The sequence below is a fragment of the Delphinapterus leucas genome, chromosome 9 (assembly GCF_059928025.1).
Source record: "Delphinapterus leucas isolate spDelLeu-1000000601 "Yukka" chromosome 9, BTC_Dleu_Yukka2, whole genome shotgun sequence".
NCBI classification, from domain to species: Eukaryota; Metazoa; Chordata; class Mammalia; order Artiodactyla; family Monodontidae; genus Delphinapterus; species Delphinapterus leucas.
Genome location: NC_143137.1, coordinates 84,669,168 through 84,675,914, shown reverse-complemented (window position 1 = coordinate 84,675,914; position 6,747 = coordinate 84,669,168). Strand labels below are relative to the sequence as shown.

General features: G+C 38.9%; 1 pseudogene; it reads right to left on the bottom strand.

Moving 5' to 3' along the window:
- Positions 1 to 821: 821 nt before the first annotated feature.
- Positions 822 to 1,773, bottom strand: LOC149748440 (pyridoxal phosphate homeostasis protein pseudogene; annotated as a pseudogene).
- Between the last annotated feature and the right edge of the window lie 4,974 nt (positions 1,774 to 6,747).

The following is a 6,747-nucleotide window of genomic DNA, read 5'->3' as shown; positions in this document are numbered from 1 at the left end:
TTCTAAGAGCTAGCTACTCTATTAATGTAAAGACTTGCAAAATTCTGCCTTATAAACATGGCTGTGAGGGGAGGCTATTAGTATGCCTAAAAAGTGCTCCCAGGAACAGGAACCTCAAAACCAGGCCTTGTTGAAACCGTGAGCCTGAACCGGCTTTGAGGGGATCTTTCATTTCTGGGGAGCTATGAGATAAGTAATCATCATAACGGGAACTATGGGGGCAGATGAATCATATCATTTGATTCTCATCACCATAGGGCCTGGGGCAAAAGCTCAAAGTCCTGTCTCTGGAGAAAGGCCCAAGGACCGCTGCTGTTAGCTGCCCGGTAATTTTCAGGGTCAGCGCCGCACAGTGGCCGAGGACACAGCTCTCATCAGCCACAATGTGGTTTGGCGAACTAACTCGAGCCAGGTCCCGAAGTTACTGTACTGCCATGCCAGAGTGGAGACCAACGTTTACTGGGTGGGGTGGAGACTGGGGGCAGAAACCACACTGCTCCAGAGCAGCAGAGATGGCTACTCAGTGGGGTTTGTACAGAGTTGGTAACAGGGAATTTTCTATTGAAGTGGATGACAAGTTGGAATCCCTCTGACTTTGGTGATTATAGGCATCAGTCACCAAGTTTTAACCTGGGAAAGCCATTCATGGGTTAGTTGGTGCTCCTGGGCAACGTTCAAGTCTGAACTCAACTCCTGGCTAGTGCCCAGGTACCTGTTCTGCAGAAGAGTCTGGATTCCTCAAATCCAATCCAAAGTCACTGCTTGAAGTGAGCTTCCTGTGTCAGACACTAAGTCAGATGGTTTCCATCAACACACATAATCGTAGGCGTGCCTCCTCCAGGTCCTGAGGAGGGCGTGGTCGTGCTGTGACGTGGGGAATGTGAAAGTGAAAGCCCAGGTGAGTGCATAGTTTGTCTTCCTGGACCTGGCCCTTGAGCTGGGCCGCTGCTCAATGTGCCTGGGCCACCTCTGCCCCCGGGGCCTTCAGCTCTGCTGCACGCTTGTCCAGGGCAGCTTTCTTGAAGTAATCTCACTCTCCAGGAATGGTGCTTCCTATTCGGACATTCGCAGATCCCACTTGAATCGTGTGTTGGAAGTCCACTGACAGGCCCGTGTTCAGCTCCATCCGGTTGGTAGGGATGCTCGGTTTCCTGCACAGCTCCTCCCAGAGGAGCAGTAACACCTGGAAATCTGGGTCTGGTCCTTGACTAAGATTGTGCCCAAAGCCCCCGAGGGTCATCAGTACCACGAACTCCAGGCTGGGGCACTTGGTGTTTATGTGTTCCACCACGGCCACCATGGGGGCAGGCCACGTTTGCTGTCCTCTCCGCTGGTGTTAATCTGGTCCATAACCTTTAACCTTTTGGGAGAACCTTTTTTCTGCCACGCACTGTTCACTTTGTCTGCCAGCTTCACAGAATCCACTGTTTCCAGCATGAAGAGATTGGGGACAGCCATCAATTTGCTGACATTTTGTTTCTGTAGATGGCCAATGAAGTGCCATTTGATCTCAGGACACGAAGACAGTATTTTAGGATTTGATGCTTTTTCAAGCAGTTCCTGAACATAGCTCTCCCCGAAAGTGCGCTGCTGGTGACTGTAGGCCTCGATCCCCATGTCTGCAGGTTTGGTTTTGCTGACTGCTACTAGCTGGGGCTGGATGGCTGGGAGTTCCTGCAGCTGCCGCGCTACCCACCTGCTGCACGCACTTGTTCACTGCCCTCAGGGCGAACCCATCCCACAGCTCTGTGGCTTGCTGCCAGCTCTCCACATCCCCCAGGGACTAACGTCCTGGTATGGTCTTAAGAATAATGTTTACATAAGACAGGCAGTGTAATAGCCAATGCCAAGTAATCTGCAACTGAGAAATTTTTGAATAATTTCACCAAAGAGTTTTAAATCCTACTTAAAACAGTCAAGTGAATAGAGAGATACATACATTCAATTCAGGATCAAATGTTTTAACTATCATTAGCATTCTTTCCAGAGCATTAAGTATATCCAGGAAAATTTTGCTTCATCTTCATAATTTCTGTAATCAATAGGCAATGTCAGTTGAGCTACTTGAATATTAATCCCACATATAGAAAAGAAAGGGAGCATTTACACCTAAAACTCAGTCATATGTTCATCTTTGTCAACTCTATAATTTTAGACTATTTTATATTCAAAGGACAACATTTGTAAAATAAAGGCTAATTTTATTTATGCTTGTAAAAAGTATTTTACATATTTTCACCTATATTATTGTTATATAAGCTGTTAATTATGAAGACAGTTATTAAAAAGTGAGTAATGGCTTCTGATCCTTTGGCTAATGAACTTAAGTAGAGGTAGATACCTTTTAGTACTAAAGTGATAATATTATTTATTCATTTCTAGACACTATACTCCTGGTTTGCCAAGCAGTGATAAGATAGTTTATGAGGTTTAGATGTATAGATTATCTATTGTGAAACCCAAGTTGTATTAGATGTGGTTCTATATACAGTAATTTAGAATTATTCCAGCCTATATGGTAGGTAATTCACTCATTCACTCAGCACTCATTAGGTTCTACTACCAGGTTTTAAAAATGTAGTTAAGTTGTTAAAAAATGATTATTGACGCCTTTCAAATTATGCAATGGAACATGACCCAAAGGCAAGTTCTGTCTCCATCTCTTCCTGGCGTATGATCTCTGGTACGCTGCTTAACCTTACCTCTGTTTTTAATTCTGTAAAATGGGTTAATATCAACACCTTTTTCATTGAACTAGTGTGAAAAGCAAATGAAATATTTTATGTCAAAATATTTTGTAAAGTGTAATAGAGATAAGAAATGTCAGTTATTATCATTATTGTAATTATACTACTATTGGCCCTTTTGTATGATATGTTTGTGTTTACTGGAACATTTTTATGATCTTTCCTGCTTACTTTATTAACCTTCTATAAAAAAATAAAATATTTATACTTCTCAGATTTTGAGTTTCCAGTTTATGAACTTAAATTTTCAATATGTATTTTAAAAGCAACATCAGCTCTACAATTCCCAATTATTTAACAACTATTGGTACAGTTAGATTTTTGGATTCTAGCTTCTTGAGTAGAAGAACATTGGGTGGAATATGACATACTGAACGTGGTATTTATAAGATATTATTTGGTTGGAATAAAGATGCTGGGAGTAGAGATACGGATGACTAGTTCATGTGTAAGGTGGCAAGGATCTGGACCAAGCAGAGCATTGGAAAGCAACAAAATTCAGTGAATTCAAACTAAATTACAAAGGAAAATCCGACAAGCTAAATAATAAGCTTAATGTAGACAATGAAAGAAAAATGTTAAATTACCATGTAACGTTGATTACCTGGAGAATGGTAATATCAGTGATAGAAAGATGGCATTTGAAAGGATGAGCCATGTTGAGAAGGAAATATGGCCCAAGAAACTGACCTCTGTTTTGGCCATGCTGGTGTTTGAAGTGTTGTTGATGGAATATTTTGTGGATCATAACTTAAAAGCAGTTTAAAATATGGAAACACAAATCAAAGATGAAGATGTAGTTTTAAGTGTGATGAAATGATAGCAAATAATGATCATGGCTAGTAACAAATGACTTATTTATGTTATGTTATGACTGACGACAACTGACTTATGTTACTTATGTTATGACAAGGGTTATTTTAAATGCTTTCTACACACTAACTCTAATTTTCACATCAAATAGTATCTCCAATTTGCTGATGAGAAACCTGAGGTACAGAGAGGCTGCACAACTTGCCTTATATTACACAGCTAATAAGTTAGCTAAGCTAGAATGAGAATGGATGAGCTCTTCCAGGAAACAAAATAGAAAAAGAAAAACAAAAGATGGAATGAAAGGCAATTCCCATGGGCAGTGGGAAAATGAGAAAGAAGGAAACCAGATTCCAGGAGCAACTAGAAAAGTAGGAAAAGATCAGCTGAGCTTTGTCACAGAACAAGGCAAGGCAGAGTTTCAAGGAGGAGGGTGTGGTCTACAATGTTAAGTACTTCTGAGAGTTCAAGAGCAATGAACTCCCAGCAAAGCCTCTGGATTTGGGAGTGCTGTTGAGACAGAAGCTTGGGTAGAGTGGTGGCTTCAGAAGCCAAACTACAGAAGATCAAGGGGATGGATATGAAGAGAGGGAAGTAATAGGTAAAGAATAATTTTTCATTTTTGCCTATGAAAGGTTGTGACAGAATAATAGTATAAAGAGACTAAAGGGACAACTGAAGTTTTTAAAATTAGAACTTCATCTGATGCATGAGAATGTTTTAATGTAGTAAAGAAAGAGGCAAAGATGAGGACACATAATATCTTTTCTAGACCACAACTCCAGGTCAATAGAGGTAGAATACCTTCGTAGGTGCTCATATACTGATAACACATTTAGGCTTTTTTTTTCTTCTTTTTAATTAAAAAAATAGTATGCAAACCCTTGGCACTTTTCAAAAATTCTTAATTTGGGGCTTCCCTGGTGGCGCAGTGGTTGAGAGTCCACCTGCCGATGCAGGGGACACGGGTTCGTGCCCCGGTCCGGGAAGATCCCACATGCCACGGAGCGGCTGGGCCCGTGAGCCATGGCCGTTGAGCCTGCGCGTCCAGAGCCTGTGCTCCGCAACGGGAGAGGCCACAACAGTGAGAGGCCCGCATACCACAAAAAAAAAAAAAAAAAAAAAAATTCTTAATTTGTTAAAGGATCAGAAGGGGCCTATTAATACAAACACAGTATTACATGAAATGGGTGTGTGTGTGTATATATATATATATATATATATATATACACACACACACACACACACACATATAGGCAAGCAAAGCAAATTTAGTTGAAATGGAATTTTGGGAGAAAATCTCACCCAAAAAGTTGCAAATTTTATTTTCAAATGCTAATGTTTTTCTTAAATTAAAAATTAGACGCATTTAATTTGCATATAGAAATACGAAGGTCAAGAATGAAATTTAGGCAGGTAAATTTTAGCTGCCCCCAAAAGTACTATGACAATTATTCAATCATGTAGGACAAATACCTTTGGGTATATTTTGCCTAGTGAAGGGCCGATTACAAGACAAGGAAATGGACACAAAGCTTAATAACATAAAAAATTCAAGTTCTATCTATGTGGTTGTCAATTTAAAACATCAAATATGGATTTTCCAACTTGAATAATAAAGAATAGAAACAAAGTAACTAACAGAAACAAAATAATAAAATCAAAATATGTATGAAAAAAGTTATAAAGAATAGAAAAAAGATATGTTACTTTTTGATATAAAGAAATATATCAAATGAATTGTTTGTGAATTGTCATGCACAATGTTTGTGAATTGTCATGCACAATGGCCAGTAGGGCATTGTTTGTTTACTTTTCTGCATTTAAGGCTGTATCCACATATGTTAAGCAACATTTTTTTTTTCAGAGGCAAAAGAAATCATACACCTATTTGCTATTGTATCGATTTAAATACTCCTGATACTAAAATGATTTTTTTAGAATGACTTTAAAAAATTATTGCATTTATGACCTAAAATTACAGAAAGCTATGGGACTAGGGGCTCTGGAGACATGAGTTAGCATGGAGACACATGTCAACCTATACTAAGTTAACCCATACTAAGATACTGTTCACTTTGAAAGGCCTCTCCTCCATTTGTCTTAGAAAGATTAATTAAACTTAATGTTTCTGTACTATTTATCATTCAGCTGAAGCCTTGGTGCATGATACATAGTGCAATGATAGATTGATTTTATAACTGATTCTTCTTCAGATAATACTGTAATGAACCCACACTGCCTTAAATGGCATTAGTCCAGTAGAAGACTTTAACCAGTAGCTCAGGAGCTACCTACTATGTTCTCAAAATGAATATTATTGCTATGGACGTTTTGTTAGATAGGATGCATTTTACAATGACATATTAATAGGATGCCATGCAGATTAAGTATTTATAATGTCTCTTTATTGCTTTTTCATGACTTCCAAAGATATAAAAACGATGCCTTACAGCTCCCCGGAGGAGGTTAAAAGAAAATAAGTTACATTATGGAATTAAGAAGGCACACTAATGTAGCATGTTCATTTTCTATAAAAATAACTTATGTCTTGGCCTTGGTTCAGGACTCACCTATCAAAATAAGAAGTATCTTGGAAGTAGCAGCTCTGATTTATCTTAAATGTTTGTGTGGTGGTGATGGGAGAGAGAAGAGGCACGATGGACACAGAAGAAGAGTGGAACTTTGTAGCACGAAGAACTAGCTGCAGAATTATTATATTATCAAGAAAGGAAGAGGGCACAGAAAAAGAAGCTGAGTACGAAGACGGACATCAGTTATAATACAAATTTCTCACAGCTAGCCCTGGGCAGCATGATCCATAACTTTGAACGTTTAGAACTGGCTCCATCAGTAACAGTTTATCAGTGTTAACAAGGGGCATGTCCACACATGGCCTCGTGGCCTCTGAGTTGACTGTTTTTCAGCCTATTGCCTTTTGCTTGGTGACTTTAACCATCATCCTTTTCTCAATCAATTATAGTGACTGTGTAGTGTGTCCAAGTCATGCTCCAGGATAATTAAATGTTTAATGTTGTTGTTTTTTAGCTATGTAGTTTCTTGTGTATATATTTATTAGAAACTATAAAATTAGCTGACTTTGCCTTTGGTGGTATTTATATTTTGATTCTATTAGATTGTATTCAACTTATTGTGGCTGTTTCTATCAGAGGATAGGACACTGACT